Here is a 19,985-nt window from a genome sequence, read left to right on the forward strand (position 1 = left end):
GATGACAATAAAACAATATCAAACTAAAAAGTTCTTATTAAGCTTAATTCATTTTAACATATTTCAACAAAAACTCTCAAATCCATTGCAGCAAACCGTATTAATTAAACCAGGAATCTATTACCATTTTTTACTCCTATGCTTTAATTTGTACATGCTCACCCTTAATTTAAGGATAACCATGAATAAAACATGAAAATCAGGAAAAACTCTTATAACCAACCATTCATTAGTGCATAAGCCAGGCTACCATGGACCAATCATATTGCTGCTTCATTATTAACACGTAAATCATTATACCTGTAAATATGAATTTTTTCACATCTTATTTTAAAATTAAGGTAGAGTTGATTTACAACATTATATAAGTTTCAGGTGTACAACATAGAGACTGACACTTTTTAAAGTTTACACTTGATTTACAGTTATAACATACTGACTATACTCTCTGTGTACAATATATGCTTGTAGCTTATTTTACACCTCGTAGTTTGTACCTCTAAGTATGCTACTTCTATCATATCCCTTCTCCTCGCGAGTAACCACTAGTTTGTTCTCTATATTGTGAATCTATTTCTTTTTGTTATCTTCACCAATTTGTTTTCTTTGTTTAGATTCCACATAAAAGTGATATCATACAGTGTTTGTCTTTCTCTTTGAATTGTTTCACTAAGCATAATATCCTCCAAGTCCACCCACGTTGCATGTGGAAAATTTTCATACTTTTGATGGCTGCATAGTATTCTATTCCATTAAATATATGCACACAGTATATATAATACATATATAGAAGATATATGCATTTATAGATAGATATCCCACATCTTTATTCATTCATCTGTTGATCATCATAGGTTCCTCCCATATTTTTCTTGGCTATTGTAAATAATGCTGCTATGAACATTGGGGTGCATGTATCTTTTCAAATCAGTGGTGTTTTTGTTTTTTTTTAAATAAATACCCAAGGCTGGAAATGCTGAATTCTATGGTAGTTCTAGTTTTAGTTCTTTTAAGGAACCTCCATATTCCTATTCACAGTGGCTGCAGCAATTTACATTCCCATTAATAGTGTAGGAGGGCTTTCTCTCTTTTTTCACATCCTTGTTATTTGTGGTATTTTTGATGACAACCATCTGACAGCTGTGAAGTTATATCACTGTGGTTTTGATCTGCCTTTCTCTTTATTTTGGGGGCTCCAAAATCACTGCAGATGGTGATTGCAGCCACAAAATTAAAAGATGCTTATTCCTTGGAAGGAAAGCTATGACCAACTTAGATAGCATATTAAAAAGCAGAGACATTACTTTGCCAACAAAGGTCCGTCTGATCAAGGCTATGGTTTTTCCAGTGGTCATGTACGGATGTGAGAGTTGGACTGTGAAGAAAGCTGAGCACCGAAAAATTGATGCTTTTGAACTGTGGTGGAGAAGACTCTTGAGAGTCCCTTGGACTGCAAGGAGATCCAACCAGTCCATCCTAAAGGAGATCAATCCTGGGTGTTCATTGGAAGGACTGACGCTGAAGCTGAAACTCCAATACTTTGGCCACCTCATGCGAAGAGTTGACTCATTGGAAAAGACCCTGATGCTGGGAGGGATCGGGGCAGAAGGAGAAGGGGACGACAGAGGATGAGATGGCTGGATGGCATCACCAACTCGATGGGCATGAGTCTGAGTAAACTCTGGGAGTTAGTGATGGACAGGGAGGCCTGGCGTGCTGCGATTCATGGGGTCGCAAAGAGTCGGATACGACTGAGCAACTGAACTGAACTGAACTGAATGATTAACAATGTTGAGCCTCTTTTCACGTGCCTGGTGGCCATGCATAAATATGTTACAATACTGTAAATGTATTTTCATTTCCTTCTGATTTTCTCAAGAGCATTTTCTTTTCTCTACCTATAAGTATAAAATACATATAAAATAGAATATATATGCTGGTCAACAGTAGACTATTAGTAATTATGTTTGGGGGAATCAAAAGTTATATGCAAATTTGTGATTGTGTAGGGGGTTGGCACCCATAACCCCTGCAGTTTAAGGGTCAACTGTATCTACAAACTATAAATCTGTAAAACTCCTTTACATTGACTATTAATTACTACTACTATGAAAAAAACCCCCAAAACCTCATTTTGGAGAAAGGCAAAGGACCGAATCATCACATGGGAAAGGAGAAATAAAAAACAAGATATTTTTGCATCTTTTTCTATCTGAACTTCTTCTCCAATAACTTTCTTGTTTGTAAAAAACACATTCCACCTAATAAAGGAAAACGGAGGGTAGAACCATCACCTATATTGATGGTACAGGCAAAAATCATTATTGGCAGGACTTCCCTGGTGGTTCAGTGGCCAAGACTCTGTGCTTGAGCCTCAGGTTTGATCCCTAGTCAAGGAACTAGATTCCACATGCCCCAAGACCCAGTGAAGCCAAATAAATAAATATTAAAAAAAAAAAAAAAAATCTAGAGACTTCCCTGGCGACCCAATAGTTAAAAATATGCCTTCTTTAAAAAAAGGAAAAAGACTGCCTCCCCAAACAGGGAACCTAGGTTTGAGGAAACTAAGAACCTACATGCCACAGGGGAAGTAAGCCCAAGTGCCGCATCTACTGAGCCCTTGCACCACAACTAAAGAAAAGTCTGTGATGAACAGCCTACACGCTGCAACTAAGGCCTGTCACAGCCAAAACTAAATAGAGAAATAACATAAATATTGAAAATAAAATAAAATACCCTGGTAAATTTGAATACTGTTTGGTACTGCATAATATGGAGAAACTGTTTATAGTTACATATGATAAAGATACTACAATTAAACAAACAAAAAAAGTCCTAGCCTATTACAGATACTTAATTTTTTTTTTTTTTTTTTTTCTTTTTGGCCATACCTCATGGCTCGCAGGATCTTAGCTCCCTGACCAGGGACTGAACCCACACCCTCAGCAGTGAAATCATGGAGTCCTAACCACTGGCCCACCAGGGAATTCCCTTATTTGAACTTAGAGGTAGTGATATGGCTTCTGGAGTTTGCCTCAAGATAAGCAAACTGCTGAGGGAAATAGAGCAGGATTGTAAACGAAATTATTTTGGCTGTCAGTCAGTTCATTTGTAGCTATATGATGACTTCTTGTGGGTTTTTTCTTTTTTCCTATTACAGTGTCCACTTTTCCAGGATTTTTTAAGATTCTGTAATATTACTTACAAAATTTTTATATTAGTAATCAAACATGTTGAGCTTGTTTTCCATTTGCTATATGCTACCCTTTTATTCTGAAGTGTATCATATCTCAACAAATGTCATGTTCAGATACCAGTACACTGGATTCTCCTAATATTATCATACTGTGCTCAGTTAACTGCTTCAGTCATGTCCAGCTCTTTGCGACCCTATGGACTGTAGCTGGGCAGGCTCCTCTGTCCATGGGATTCTCCAGGCAAGAATACTGGAGTGGGTTGCCATGCCCTCCTCCCAGGAATCTTCCCGACCCAGGGATCGAACCTGCATCTCCTGTGTCTCCTGCACTGCAGGCAGATTCTTTACCCACTGAGCTACCTGGGAAGCCCTAATATTATTATACTGTTCATCAGTTTTCCTTAGCAAAGTTAAACATACTGAATCCCTTCAACCTCAGGAGAGGTTAAGACAGAGAAGTAAGTAAGTCATGCCGGTAGAGGTGCAAAGTGGGGAAGAGAAGACCCAACTATGTGGATTATTTCATAGTTCTCAACAAGTTTTCACTTGTATTACCATCAGGTCATCAAACTTAGACTGCTGTTGAAGCCTCCTACACTGTTGGTGGGAAGGTATATGTTAGCCAAAAAGTTTATCTGGGTTTTCCCTAAGATCATACAGCAAAACCCCAAAGAACTTTTTGGCCAACCTGATAGATTGGTACAGCCACTTTAGAAAACAGTATGGAGGTTCCTTACATTATGATCCAGCAATCCCACTCAGGCATATATCTGGAGAAAACCATGGTTCCAAAGGATACATGTACCCCATATACCTGTCATGGTATTTCCATGTCATGTGAATAGCACCTCAATAAAGCATTACTATTTTTTTTTTTTTAATATGCATGGGACTTCCCTGGTGGTCCAGTGGTTAAGAATCCATCTTGCAATGGAGGAGACACTGGTTCAACCTCTGGTCTAGGAAGACCATGGAACATGGAACACATGCCATGGAACAATTAAGCCTGTGCACCACAACAAGAGAAGCCACTGCAACAAGAAGTCCATGAACCGCAACTAGAGAAAGCCCGCAGCAATGAAGATCTAGCATAGTCAAAAATAAAAAGTTCAAAAATAAAAAAAAAAGGGTAAAAATGTCAACTGCGGCAAAATCTTCTGAGAGGAAATTTAAACAAAATCTTAAAGTTAACCATTGGATTTAGGACTTTGTTAGTGACAATGGAGCTGTGAGGCTAATACACAAAACTTCAAAAAGTAGAGCTATATAGTCAGCGTAATCAGGAGAGAAAAAAAACAATGCTCTAAGAGTTCAGTTCTAGGGTCCTGGTGGTCCAGTGGTTAAGACTACATGCTCGCAATGCAGGGAGTCCAGGTTCAATCCTGATCCAGAAACTGAATCCCACATGCTGGAACTGAGAGTTTTCATGCCAAAACTAAGACCAGACACAGAAAAATAAATTAAATATTAAAAATAAATAAAAGTTCAGTTGTAAAAGATGACAGAGACAATAGAACAAGAAATGCACTGGATCACTAACAGAGGAAAAACTTTTAGAAGGAATAAGTGTTTATAATGTTAGTTTAAAAAGAGACTGAAAGAGAGAGCAGTAAGAGGTCACCAGTCATGAGATTTGATCAAGAACCAGTCCGCAGACAAATTAAGACACGGGGGCATGGCCCTTAGCTGGCATTCGAGTTAAATTGATTTGTTTTAGGTTAGGAAGCAGACTGTTTTCACATGGTGAGCTCTGCTCTTTCTGTGGGTGGCAGGAGCTGAATATCAACAGAGGAGGAAGTCACACCAGGGAACTTAATGAAGTAACAATTAAGATTTGCTGGCCCTGCTGAAAGTTTAATAAAGAGATTGAGCCAAGAACTGCAATCTGGAGAGGAAAATAACAGGAAATGGAAAAGGTTGCTGGCCCAGGGACAACACGTGCACAGGAGTTCAGTTGAACAGGGTTTTGGAAGTTTTAAATGACAGATCTGAGTTCTCTTACCTCAAAGTACTGAAATATTTACAATTACTAAGGCAGTTCAGGGAAAGATGTCCTAGATTTTCTGAACGTTCCTCAACTAAGTGAAGGTGGTAAGGCTAAAAAGGAAATCTCCATGTGGAATCTTTTTGGCCAATGGGAAACGGTGACATCTTAGAGCAGTGATGATCCACCCAGGACTTCACATCTCTAAAGAGCAGAGAACCTGAGACCCTAGCCAGTGATTCTGAAAATTTTCTCTCTAAACCAGCATATGCTCCAGGGAGTCAATGACGAGCGCATGAAACTGTGCCTACAGTCACTGGGGTAGGATCCAATTCCACTCACCTAATTGGTGGTTGTGGTATAAGGAGAGTTTCAGTTACAAATAAGAATTACGACATCTGCTGCAAACTGCTATGATACACCAAGGAGATGATAGTGCATCCATCTAAAATTGAACTGTAGTTTGTGTTCAGGAAAAATGAAATATCTCCTACAGCCTTAACATTGTGGAAGTCAAATCTAAAGACTGTAAATTTGGGAAAACTACTTCTGCTTCACAAAATGTATTCTCCTTAAAGTTGTTTAAAAAACCCACTCCTGGACATATTAACAGGAGAAAATTATAATTTGAAAAGATACATGCCACTTAAGAAAGTTCCCTAAGTGGCCTGGTGGTTAGGATTCTGGGCTTTACTGCTCTGGGCCCGGTTCAATTCTGGAGGGAACTGAAATCCTACAAGCCAGGGAGAGAGGAAGAGAGGATGGGAGGGAGGAAGGAAGAGAAAGCAAGCAAGAAAAATACATGCACCCATGCACCCCAATGTTTACTGCAGCACTATTTACAACAGCCAAGCATAGAAGCAACTTAAATATCCATCGACAGAGGAATGGATAAAGAAAACGTGGCACATACACACAGATACACGCCACGCACACACACATATACATATATATAATAGAATATTACTCAACCATTAAAGAGAATGAAATAATAGAGATTATCATACTAAGTGAAGTAAGACAAATATCATATGATATCACTTATATACAGAATCTTAAAAAGATGATACAAATTGTTACAAAGAAACTTATTTACAAAATATAAACAGATTCAGACTTTGAAAAGGATTACGTTATCAAAGGGGAAAGGTGGGGGGTAGACAAATCCAGAGTTTGGGATTAACATATCCACTACTATAAATAAATGGAGAACAGAATGGCAACCCACTCCGGTATTCTTGCCTGGAAAATTCCATGGACAGAGGAGCCTGGTGGGCTACAGTCACAGGGTCACAAAGAGTCGGACACAACTGAGCGTGCGCACGCACACACACACTATAAATAAAACAGATGATCAACAAGGAGCTACTGTGTAGCACAGGAGCTCTCCTCAGTGTTCTGTAATGACATGTATGGGGTAGCATCTGAAAACGGTGGATGCATTATGCACATGTATAACGGAGCCGCTCTGCTGTGCACCTGACAGTAACACGACGTTTTTAATCAATTAAGCCTCGATCTAAAATACAAATCTAAAGAAACCGAACCTTAAATCAGTCAACCTGGAATCTCCAGGTCAGCACTAGTGAGGTAATCTGCCTGACAGTTCCCGGACGAGGCCCCTGGCACTGAGAGCTCGGAAGCTTAGCCACTTGACCACTTGGTCTAATGTCTTTTTCTTCTTTTTAATAGTTTTTATTTGGCTGCATCAGGTCTTAGTTGAGGTATGTGGGCTGTTCATTGCAGCACACAGGGCTCTCTGGTTGTGGCACGTGGGCATACTTGTCCTGGGGCATGCGGAATCTTAGTTCCCTGACCAGGGATTAAAGCTGCATCCCCTGCGTTGGAAGATGGATTCTTAGCCACTAGACCACCAGTTCTAATGTCTTTTTATTAGAGTCCTTTCATGACAACCCTATTTAAAATAATAAAAGTCTCTGGCATTTGTCTTAATTTTCTATAGTATATACTGTAAAATGTACTCTAATGTACAAGTCTGCATATTTTGACAGCACATATAATCATACATACATCACTAAAATATACAGAACTTGGGAATTCCCTGGCAGTCCAGTGGTTAGGACTCAGATCTTTCTCCGCTGTGGCCCAGGTTTAATCTGTAGTCAGGAAACTAAGACCCGAGAGCTGCTCGGTGTGCCCAGAAGAAAAAAAGGGCAACAAGGGAAAAGCAGTAAGTATATACAAGGGAATTCTCATAAGGTTATCAGCTGATTTTCCAGCAGAAACTCTGCAAGGCAGAAAAGCTAAAAACCTCCAACCAAGAATACTCTACCTAGCAAGGTTCTCGTTTAGCTTCGACCAAGAAGTCAGAAGCTTTACAGACAAGCAAAAGCTAAGAGAATTCAGCACCACCAAATCAGCTTTAGCACATATGCCAAAAGAAGTCCTCTAGAAGGAAAAGGCCACAGCTAGAAACAAGAAAATTACAAATGAGAAAGCTCACTGGTAAAGGCAAACATACAGTCAAGGTAGGAAATCACCCACACACAAATACAGTATCAAAACCAGCAATTATGAGAAGTGGAGAGTACAAATGTAGGGTATTGGAAACGCATTTGACTTGAAGAAACCAGCAACTTAAAATAATATATATATATATAAAACATATATTTTAATGTTATATGTATGTATATGTATACATACATAAAAACCTCATGGTAGGGACTTCCCTGGCAGCCCAAGATTAAGAATCTGCCTGGCAAGGACATGGAAGCAACCTAGATGCCCATCAGCAGACGAATGGATAAGGAAGCTGTGGTACATATATACCATGGAATATTACTCAGCCATTAAAAAGAAATCCTTTGAATCAGTTCTAATGAGATGGATGAAACTGGAGCCCATTATACAGAGTGAAGTGAGCCAGAAAGATAAAGACCAATACAGTATCCTAACGCATATATATGGAATTTAGAAAGATGGTTAACGATAACCCTATATGCAAAACAGAAAAAGAGACACAGATGTACAGAACAGACTTTTGGACTCTGTGGGAGAAGGCAAGGGTGGGATGTTTTGAGAGAACAGTATCAAAACATGTATATTATCTAAGGTAAAACAGATCACCAGCCCAGGCTGGATGCATGAGACAAGTGCTCGGGCCTGGTGCACTGGGAAGACCCAGAGGAATCGGGTGGAGAGGGAGGTGTGAGGGGGGATCAGGATGGGGAATACATGTAAATCCATGGCTGATTCAAGTCAATGTATGACAAAAACCACTACAATATTGTAAAAGTATTAGCCTCCAACTAATAAAAATAAATGAAAAAAAAAAAAAAAGAACCTGCCTGGCAGTGCAAGGCACTCGGGTTCGACCCCTTGGTGGGAAACTAGGATCCCACATGCTGCAGAGCAACTAAGCCTGCGAGCAGCAACTATTGAAGCCTGCAGGCTCCGCAGGAGCCCGAGCGCCACAACTAGACTCTGCGCCACGTCCAATGAGCCCGCATGACACAACAAAGATCACATGCAAACAAACAAACAAAAGCCTCCTGGTAACTGCAAAACAAACTTCCAGTTATAAAGAATGTAAGCAGTGGTCCTCCACCTTTTTGGCACCAGGGACTGGTTTCATGGAAGACAATTTTTCACAGACCAGGGGAGGATGGTTTCAGGCTGATTCATGCACATTACATTTATTGTGCACTTTATTTCTAATCTAATGACGCTGCACATCTGACAAGAGGTAGCAGTCCACAGCCCATAGGTTGGGGACCCCTGAGTACAGCATAGGGAACAGAGTCAGTAATATTGTAGTAACTCTGTATGGTAACACACAGTAACGGAATTTTTCCCGTCATCATTTTGTACTGTATAAAAATATCTAATTATTATATTGTACAATTGAAACTAATATAAGTCAATCATACAAATACGTAAAAAAAAGAAAAAAAAAACCACCTAGGTTCATCTCTGAATCCTGTTTCACTCTCTCACTGTTAGAGAGTGAATGTTTATGTCCCCCCACAATTCATAGTTGACACAGAACCTCCCAATTTTATGGTATTAGGAGCAAGAACCTTTGGGAGGAAATTAGATGAGGCCATGAAGGTAGGGCCCACAAAGAAGACATTGACACCCGTATAAAAGTCAGGAAGGCTTGCTCCTCTTTGTTCATTACCACCTAAGGACACAGAACATGGCTTCTAGGAACCAGGAAGCAGGCGCTCACCAGACACAGAACCTGATCATGCAGGCACCCTGATCTTGGACTTCCAGCCTCTAGAAATAAACTCCTGGTGTTTATAAGTCATTTAGTTTACGGTATTTTGTTATAACCACCCATGCAGAAAAAGACACTTTCCTTCCCCATTGGAAAATCCAGTTACCTCATAATAAAAACATATCCAGAATCCAGCCACTTCTAAGCTACCACTCTGTTCCATAAACCCTCAAGTGGACTACTGTAGGAGCCTCCACACTAGTTTTCCTTTCTCTTCCCGCAGTCTCACAATCTATTCTCCACTGTGCAGGCATGCAGGCATATGATTTTAAGGGCTAGGTAAGGGCTTCCCTGGTGGCTGTGTTAAAGAACCTGCCTGCCAATGCGGGAGTCACAGGTTCAATCCCTGATTCAGGAGGATTCCACATGCTGCGGAGCAACTAGGCCCAGAGGCACAACGATCAAGCCCGTGTACCCCAACTACTGAAACCCACGTAACCCAGAGCCCACACTCTGCTACAAGAAGCCACTGCAATGAGAGGCATCCCCCCAAAAATAAATGAATGAACGAATGAAAGAATGGAGCTAGGCAAGGTCATTCCCCTCTTTTTATCCAAACTTCCTATCACCTCCAGAACAGATACCCAATTGCTTAGGCAACAGTTCCAGTCCTGAATTCTGTCCTCTTGTTCCTTCTTCCCACCTATTGGAAAGGAGATCTTAATGATCCCACCTCAGCTCTACCTCTAAGCACTTTCACATCCTGGTACTGGGATAACATTTCCACATCCATTTACATTAGGTGCCAGAAATGGAAACACCTCTATATAACCCTTGGTAGACTCAGGACCTGGGCTTAGGTCCTTAAAGAATCCCAGGGCAGGAAATTACCTGGCGGTGCAGTGTATAAGAATCTGCCTGCCAAAGCAGTGGACACAGGTTCGATCCCCGGTCTGGGAAGATTCACAAGCTGTGACAGTAACTAAGACGATGCACCACAGCTACTGAACCCATGCTCCACAAGAGAAATCACCACAATGAAAAAGCCCATACACCTCAGAAAAGAGTAGCCCCCACTCACGGCAGCTAGAGAAATGCCTGCGCAGCAAGGAAGACCCAGCACAGCCATAAATAAATAAATAAATGTATTAAAAAGGATCCCGAGGCACCACAACACAGAGAATATATGGGTTGGGGAAGTGAACAGTAACAGTCTGGAACACACTACACATACCTATACAGGTTCCACAAACGTTTCGGCAGTCATATTTTAAGAGACAGACTACAGATGAATGAATATAATTAATGTCAGGTTTCACGGGGTTCGGGCCGCTCTGAGCGCACGCCTGGCCCTTGGGCTGAATGCCTAACTTTTGTGCCTCAGTGTCTCACCTTACTAGCTCTGCGTGCTTGAACAAAGATTCAACCTCCTGATGCCCCAACGTCTTCATCCTCCTCCGGCCAGCTCATTCAAAGGCTGTTAAACAGCTTTTGGAAGACTTTTGAAAACCTAACGTAGTTTGGTTTAAAATTTCCCACAGCTCTTAGAATCCTGAGAATATATGCAGAGCCCTCAGCCTGCCATTCCAGGAATAACTCCGCCCCAAACTTTGTTCCTCACCGGGCACAACGGAGCCCAGATTTCCCGAATCCCCAGAGCTCAGTCGCAGCTCCAGGCCTTTGTACATGCCGGTTCCTCTGCCTGTATCCCTCTCCCTCATCTAATCACACCCCAGATAGTAAGCCTAAACTGGAAAACTGAAATGTTTATTCACAAACACTGTCAGAAACAAGAGCACGTGTACTAACGCCTCACCGTCCCGGACAACGGGGACTGGGCTGAGGGAAGAGGGCACTCCGGGCGTTAGCGTCTGGTGGGGTGAGGGCGGGAAGGGCCCGAGGACAAGCGCTTACCTGAGGCGGGTCCCTCCGAGCGGCCGCAGCCATCCAGGCCTTTGGGCGGAGTGGGTCCGGGAGCGGGCCGGCGGGTCTTAAACCGGCCCTGGTGCGAATCATCTCGGGCGGTGCTGCGGCCGAACCTCAGACTCGCTTCTGTGCAGCGGCACTCCTCTTGACGCTTTCTCGGTCCTGTCCCGTCGGCCCCGGCTCACGGCTCCAGAACTTCTGTCCGGATGAACACACCCGAACAGCCAAAATGACCGCCCGGAGGAGGACGCCAGAAGTCCCGCCCCTCGCTAGGGGACACGCACGGAAACGCCTCTGTTCTGAGCCTTCATTGGCTCAGCAAGGCTGCTCAGCAGAGCATTCTGGGTAATGTAGTTCTCACGCTTGGGGTAACGCACACCACCCCTTTGCACCCTGACAAGTTTAGACCCGAGGGGCGCTGGGAAATGGAGTCCACCCGTCCAAGGATTTAGAAGCCTCTTGTTCGTTCTTAAAGGGACAGATCTCAGGACTTCTGGGGGGTGTTGGGTTGCCTGAAGACATTCACCCAAGATTGGAGATGTGTTAGTTCAGTCTCTGTGAACTTCATCATGCTGCCTGAGGACACATGTATCATTTCTTCTCAGAGGATACAGAGCCAAATACACATATCATTCCTAGTCCTTCAGATACAAAATGTGTCCGCTGGTAGCAGAAGCTAATAAACATTTCATGGGAGAGAGGCAAAATAGGGCTACGGGCCTAAGAGACACAAACTACTGTTACCAAACCAAACTTGGGCCAGTCACCTGATGCACAGAAAAGCCAAGCCATTGATATTCCCTTGTGGTGAAAGGTAAGTACAGGGTTTACTGCAGGAACTAGCAAGAACAGGCAGCTCATGCTCAAAAGACCTGAAGTCCCCAATGACTTTCAAAGAAGGGATTTTAAAGACAGTATGAGGAAGAGGGTGGCAGGATGTGTGATCAGCCTGAGCACAATTCTCTGGTTGATGATGAGATAATGGTGATATTTTCAGAATCTTAATTATCAGTTTTCTAACTCCAATTGGTCTGGGAGGTTACAGGCGGGTTGTCAGCATGCAGTTACCTTCCTCCACCTGGTGGGGGTTTTAGTAACTGCAAAATAGCTCAAGGATATAGCTCAGGATATTATCCATAGCCCCTGAGGAGGAACTATAAAGGTCCTTCACTTTGTTTTATGGTTAAACTATTATTTTGTCACACTTGACTGCCTTCCTTTGTTTCTGCATCTTTGCACTTCTCTCATTTTGCTTTGTGGAATTCTGGGTAAGCCGAGGAGGATAAAATTTTTCATAAACAAGCGTCAGGACAGGAATTCCCTGGCAGTCAAAGGGTTAGGACTCCATGCTCTCATTGCTCAGGGCCTGGGTTCAATCCCTGCTCAGGGAACTAAGATCCCACAAGCTATGCAGCACACCCAGTGGGGCAGGGGGGAGTCAGGGGCTATGAGGGTTGGGGATGTCTCTCCCAGGAAGGTCCCACAGGGTCCTGCTCAGTTTCACTATGTATAAAAAGATAAGAACAAGGATATGTTGTACAGCACAGGAAAATAGAGCTTTTGTTTTTAATAACTTTTTAAAGATTTATTTATTTTTGGTCATGCTGGGTCTTTGCTGCTGTGTGTGGGCTTTCTCTAGTTGAGGCGAGAAGGGGCTGCCCTTCGTTGTGGTGCTCGAGCTTCTCATTGCTCTGGCTTCTTTTGTTGTGGAGCACAGGTTCTATGGCACAGGGCTTAGCTGCCCTGTGGCATGTGGGGACTTCCCAGAGTAGGGATCGAACTCGTGTCCCCTGCATTGGCAGGCAGGATTCTTAATCACTAGACCACCAGGGAAGCCTTGTTTTTAATAAATTTAAATGGAGTATAATCTATAAAAATACTGAATCACTATGTTATATACCTGGATTAGTTTCAGGTGTAAAACAACTATACTTCAATAAAAATAAACTAATAATGAAAAATAATCATTACCCATGTTGCAATTAAATCTATGCACTATGAAGCATTAGAATCAGTTTGATCAGTCTCTGTATGTTTGGTCAGGAAGAAGAGAAAAAACATTCCAGATGGGTCAGCAGGAGTACAAAGGTGGATCTCTGTAGTCACTTCAGAAAATACTTCTAACAGCATAGTAAGTTATTGTGTCTAATTTAGCAAGCATATAATATTTTTATCATTAAGTTTCTTTTTGGATAGCCTGATAGTTATTTCTCAAAAACAGAACAATGAAAGACATGCAGATTTCATACAGATTAACAGGTGTGGTGTTCACAAATGGAGCATGTATGAAAAAGGTGTTCTGAACCCCAAACTGCACGGAGTAACTGAAACTATGATCTCATCACTGGGAAGTCGTTATCATTTCCCCTGGATTACAGAGACTGCTCTGCATGACAAACTGCTACTACCTGAGAAAAAGTTATAAAATTCAAATTACAGAAAGCTATTAATGACTATGTAGTGATTCAGAGATTGTGTCTGAAATGTCTCAGTGGAAGTATCAGTAGATGGTTAAAAATGTGAAAATCTTAGAGAAGTTTTAGCAGTGATGTCTGAGAAGAGATACAATTAAGCTGAGCATGTGACCAGAATAATTATCCTTAAGACATTGTCTTCAAAATGTGATTCTTCTTTACGCTTTAAGTCATTACACAATATCAGCATTGAGGAAAAGATAAAGGGGGCACCGAGAGTAGGCAGAGTGCAAAGAATAGAGAATAGACAGAAGCACTATGAGCTGTGCTCATTCCTATAATGAAGTATTGAGGCTGAGGTCAAAGTGTATTGAGAATGGTCAGATCCAAGAAGTGAAGGAAATTGCTTAATTTTTTTCTGATGTCTTTTACATCTATTAAGATATAGAATCATAAAACAATTTTTAAGAATGAATCAAAAAAAAAAAAAAAAGAATGAATCATACCAAAGATCATATTCAGTCTCTGCAATAATGAGTTTTGAGATTGATTTGTTAATTGGCATATAGTTAAGTGAGCACAAGTTTCTCACTATAAATACCATGTAGAATTGTGGAAACAGGAGAGGATGAGGTTTCTCACCAGGTCACCGCACTGTCATAAGCATAAAAAAGTTCACACAGTATTTATGCTTTTGAAAAATGTGATAAGTGAACAAGAGATAATCCTGAGGATCTGAAATTAGGACAGATCTCAAAGTCACTGAACAAGTACTAAAAACTTTGAGTCTGTAAATAATAGGGAACCATCAAATTAAAATCTTGGAAAAGAAATCCATCTAGTATTAATTTACTATAGGAATATAAATGAATGTTGAAAAGAAAAACTCATTCTGGGAGGTATTGCTGCTATGACGTTTTATTAGTGGCAATAAATGTAACTTATTTCAGCAAGATTTATCACTAATGACAACCATATTACCTACATATTCTGGATCAAAATGATATTTAAATAATTAAATTATGTGCTTCATATCTGCACACATTAAAAAGCATTTTACATGATTAAATACAAAAAGACCAAAACAATTTTTTCAATCACTTTTAAGTGAAGCAGACATCACAGAGCTGAAGAATTATACATTTTGCCACAGGTAAGACTATTTTTCAATGACCAAGTATTGTGTATAAGTTAATTGTGTGTGCTCAGTCACTCAGTCATGTCTGACTCTTTGCAACCCCATGGATTGTAGCCCTCCAGGCTCCTCTGTCCATGGGATTTCCCAGGCAAGAATACTGGAGTGGGTTGCCCTTTCCTCATCCAGGGGATCTTCCGGACCCAGGGATCGAACCCATGTCTCCTGCATTGGCAGGTGGATTCTTTACCACTGCACCATGTTATTTATAATAAATGGCAAGTTATTATCAAATATGGACAATAAAGACTACATGAAAAGGTAGGTCTTGGAATGTTGCTTTTAGGTGCTAATGGCTATCAAATTTTGCTAAACATTACTTATATTAAAAATACTTATTTAATACTTAAAACTAAAAGAGTTAAAAAATAATTTTTAACAAAATCAATTTGTTTTAATTGAATTTTTTAAGGAATCTTATCATTTCTCCTACATGAATAAACGCTCAGTGACACATCATGTCTCTTCCGGAAAATCTCTCTCCTTTGGTGTTTCCATCAAAACCTGTCAGAAGTTATCACATGCTTTCCTGGCTTTATCTTACTTACACACACCCACACACAGAATTCTTGATATCCCTTCAGTTCTTCCAGTCTTCAAAAGCTTCCAGAAGTCAGTAAATTTTTAGGACGTTTTCCTCTCCATTTGAAAGCAACTTCAACCAGCCAGTATGCTTAGACAATGCAAATAAATTTTTTGGAGATCAACTTAAAGTTCAAATTAACAGTGAGTTTTGTAACAGTAAACACAGATTTTAAAAAAAGAAAAATAAATTCTCTGAGGCAAAAAAGGAGAGTTTCATCACCACACCCACTTTTTCTTAAGGCATTTACTTAAGAAAACTTGTCTTTTCTTCCTTTGCCCATTATGATATATTTTTAAAAGCTATATAAGCCTTTTGCCAGCTTTGCATTCTGGAAAACTTTTGCTCCGGGACCTGAGAGATTGCTCTTTTAAATTTAATCATTATGTAAGAGGGTGCCCTTATCTTCCAGTTTCTGTAGAAGAGCAGGAGCCTAACTTCAGCAGGTGTCTGGCTCTAATTTATAAAACTACCTCCTGTCATAAAGGTATAAGAAATGTATTTTTCCTTTAGATAAAGACACTTAGCAAATACCAATGGTCACTCCAATTACAAGGTAAATTTAGCATGAATGATATGAGAAATGGTACTGTCAAATCCTCTTACTGGAGAACTAGTTCTCATTTATCTCAAGGACTTGTATGTAATACCTTGTACTACATGGTCACATAAAAGGGTGAGGTTCCTTACTGACTTCACAATCTCCTCACTAGATTGCCTGTAATGCATATCACATTCTGCCTCAACGCTTGTTCAACAGAAAAAAAAAATGTTTTTTTTCTCTTCCTTTTATGTGAAGAAGTTTTCTGGGTTAGCAGGACATTTTATTTCAAATTATGTTTCTACAACAGTTCCTACCTCAGAACACCAAAACACTGAACAGTAAATAATCATGCTGTACAGTTATAAACTTGGCTGTTGTATATGTGTGTGCCTTTGTGTGAAAATCTAAAGCATCACTGCCTAAGTATTCATCAGGTAGAATACTGGGTAGATATTAGGCTTATGTCATAGGTCTGTCCAAATGAGGTCCCTGTCAGGAGGGCAGAAGTAACACCTATATACAAAGGCAGCATCAGTATCAATTCTTCACAGACTCAGAGAGTAAGCCCCCAAGTTAATAGCATGAGAAGAAGAGCAAAAGATTAGTCCATAAAATCAAAGTAAATAAGCAAAAGACTTTACTCAAAATGATGCACTTAATTTCAAATAAACAAAAGTAGAGATAATCAGATGTACTTAGAAGCAAACTACTGCTTAATCTAAGCACTGTATTGAACACGGAAAACCTGGAATTTAAGTCAACTTGTGCGAAACAATGGTAGTTGCAATTATATATGGATATCTATCCCATGGCTGAGATGTGTGGATAAATTGTGAGTAGACTTATATAAATAAATCTTTATTAGAGTTCTATTTTGATTATTCTCCTTTGAAAACTATCTCACTTCAATTGTGTTAGAAAATGTATTTTCCCTCAGTTAACTTACTTTCAGTTATGTCCATTTTAAATTTTCATTGTTGAAGATTTATCATACCTTCCCATCTGTCTAAGAATCTGGATTTTCATAAGTCTAGATCATAGTTTCACTCTTTATAGCTTGCTTCTTATTCTTTCTCATGAACTGCTTCTCATTCTCTATACCTTGAAGAATTAATTGACCTAAAATATTATAGTGTTTCCCATGTTCACAAACTATATAACTCTAACAGTCTCTCATTTTCAGAACTGTGCCACTTCCTGATATTTATGTGTCATTTCTACCATAATTCATCTCTCTCATTTTCCCTCTCTGTCCCTCTTCTCTTTCCTTTGTTTTACCCCATGTGTTTGTTCTCTATCTCTGATCCAAGATCACACCTTGTCAGAGATAATTTACTAAATGTATGCAGTGACCTTGTATTCAGGTTCCATAAAAAGGGAACACAGGAAAATGATGAGCCATCTAGAGTGGCTTCCCAGACTTGGAATCTTCTCCATATGGATTTGCTCCTGGCAAAATGAGGAAATGTTACTGAGCTGAAGTCAAGACAGGTCCTAGATGTCAGACATTCTCTCTCTCTCTGTTCTTCATACTATTTAGTGGAATCCAGAAGAATGGATGTGTGTTTAGACACATAATGAAACTTAAAATTTATAATGCCATTGTATTTCTGTTTTGTGCTCTTCCATCTGCCTTCTGAAAACTTCTGTTGCCTCTTCACATTGCAAAGTCATGTACATTTCTATCATGCACTCTTGTAGATGATGCTAGATAACACAGTACATGGTTGGAGAGGGCCACCTGAACACAAACTCAAGTCCATGGGATTGTCTACAGGACCAGGGAGGTGATGCAGGCTAAGGATCAGGCCGCTTTGCTGTACTAGGAAATAAAGAGCACAGAATGGGGAAGGCCTCGCAAGGTGAAGGACACAGCTATGGAATGGGATATCTGGAGGAGAACAGGGCCTACAACCAGTTTATCTGCAAATAATTTCCAGAGGGCTCCCGTTTGCTGGTGACACATGACCACTAGAGTAGAAGGGTAAGTCCAGGACCAAGAATATCCAATTGCAATAGAATAGTCTGTGCTCAAGGACTATTCAGATAGGTGCACACCTCATGACACAATATGTAAAAGTCAACATTGGAGAGCACTGCAGAAGGAGCAGTAAGAAAAGCAGGTGAGAATCCAGAGAGGTGAGGATTAGTCCTTCATGGGATGTAGAGTAGAACAGACAGAGTAAACAAGCCATCAAAATGTCAAGAATGGGGAAGCAACACCAGAAATGAGGTGTGGCTGCTAGAACTGGCACAAAATACTAAACAAACACAGTAAGCTTCTCCTATAATTTGAACACAGCCTGGATGTCATGCCCTCCCCGAGATGCCATTTAAGACCAGGAGCCTCCTGATGCATCTTGCTGTGACTGGATTAACAGTCATTTGTGAACCACTGAATGCACTCCATCCTACTCCCGAGATGAGCAAATACACATGGCAACCATGGGATGCAATTACTTAGAGAAAGACGTTACAAAGTGCAGCCAGTACTAGGCCAGAATAACTCAGCACACAGTAGTACACAGGAAAGAAAACTATTACAGAAAACTTCAGAGAGTCTTGCAAGAAAAGACGATGGTCCACGTAATTAGTAAACATGTCAATGATGGCAAATCCTGGCATGGGCAAGCATGAGGAAATGTCAGCTACAAGAGAGAAATAGGATCCAGGGTACTAGAGTGCTTTAGATCTGGACAAAGTCACCAGGTCAGGCAGAGGGCAAGCAAAATAGAATCCATTACAGTGACCAGTAGATGGCTGACCCTGAATCATTCTTTGTGAGGCTTCATGGAAGCAGAAGTTGGGGCTTTTCAAGGAGAGAAGAGGGCAGTGCACACACCTTATCCAACCAACCCCAGCACCTACTTAGGGACTTGAGGAAGGACACACTGTCCGTGGTTCTGATGTAGGAAGGGCAGACCAGGCTCTAGGGTGAAAAGAGAGAGCAGGGAATACCTCTGGACACAGAGGTAGGTGTGATGACCTCATCCAGGAAGGTTTTAAGTTCAAGGTTCCCCAGCATCAAGGTACAAGTGTCCCTGAACCTCATCAAGGTGAGCCCACTCCTCTCAGGAGAAGTATAACTGAACAAGGGATCAGCAGCTGCAGCTCATGGCTCTAGAACATGGGCTCAGTAGTTGTGGTGCCCCGCTTATTGCCTTGTGGCACGTGAGATTTTCCCAGACCAGGGATCGAACCTGTGTCCCCTGCATTGGCAGGTGGATTCTTAACCACTGGACCACCAGGGAAGTCCTTAATTTAAGGTCTTAAAATACAACCTTGCAGAAAGCACCCAGGTTTGCTCAGCAAATTCAGACAGGATTCAATACTAGCTTAGACCTCCCACAGCACCCATTGAGGGTGGAAACATCTAAGCCTTCTATGGCCTCTCTTCCTGCATGGCTGCTCCTTGCCTAAGACTAAGCCACACAAACCCACCAGTCAATCTTGGATGCCCATGGCCCTCTTCCATTTCTGTGCAGCTCTCGCTGTCCTTCAGCAATGACAGCCTTCTCAAGTCACCCCAATCCCACTAATTACCACAAATGACAGTATTTGCCTCTGTCCATATCCACCAGGCCGAATGAATCACTCCAGACCCCATTAAAATCCTCACAAAATCTTGTTGAGTCCCTAGTGAAGTGAAGAAGCAATAGCTCTGGTCTGCATGTCATCCTGCCTCAATCACTGCTATGCCTTGGCATCCAACTCATATCTACTCTTCTCTTGGAAGCCTTGGCCACTTACCAGGCTCTCATGTCTGACACACCCTACCTTTATGGCCATATACCTCCCTCAACTGCATTTGAAAAGTGAAAGCGATAGTCATTCAGTTGTGTCTGACTCTGCAACCCTATGTACTGTAGCCTGCCAGGCTCCTGTCCATGGAATTCTCCAGGCAAGGATACTGGAGTGGGTTGCCATTCCCTTCTCCAGGGGATCTTCCTGACCCAGGGG

The 19,985-nt window shown here is 41.1% G+C and overlaps 1 protein-coding gene across 1 annotated transcript in view; it reads right to left on the minus strand.

The window, feature by feature from the left end:
- The window catches only part of LOC122692677 (zinc finger protein 501-like), a 31,429-nt gene extending 19,346 nt beyond the window's left edge, over positions 1-12,083 (minus strand). Inside the window, exon 1 of the mRNA XM_043900487.1 lies at positions 11,278-12,083. The gene's annotated coding sequence lies outside the window, so the exon portion shown is untranslated. The remainder of the gene's footprint in view (positions 1-11,277) is intronic.
- Between the last annotated feature and the right edge of the window lie 7,902 nt (positions 12,084-19,985).

Source organism: Cervus elaphus, chromosome 4 (genome assembly GCF_910594005.1).
Source record: "Cervus elaphus chromosome 4, mCerEla1.1, whole genome shotgun sequence".
Lineage (NCBI taxonomy): Eukaryota > Metazoa > Chordata > Mammalia > Artiodactyla > Cervidae > Cervus > Cervus elaphus.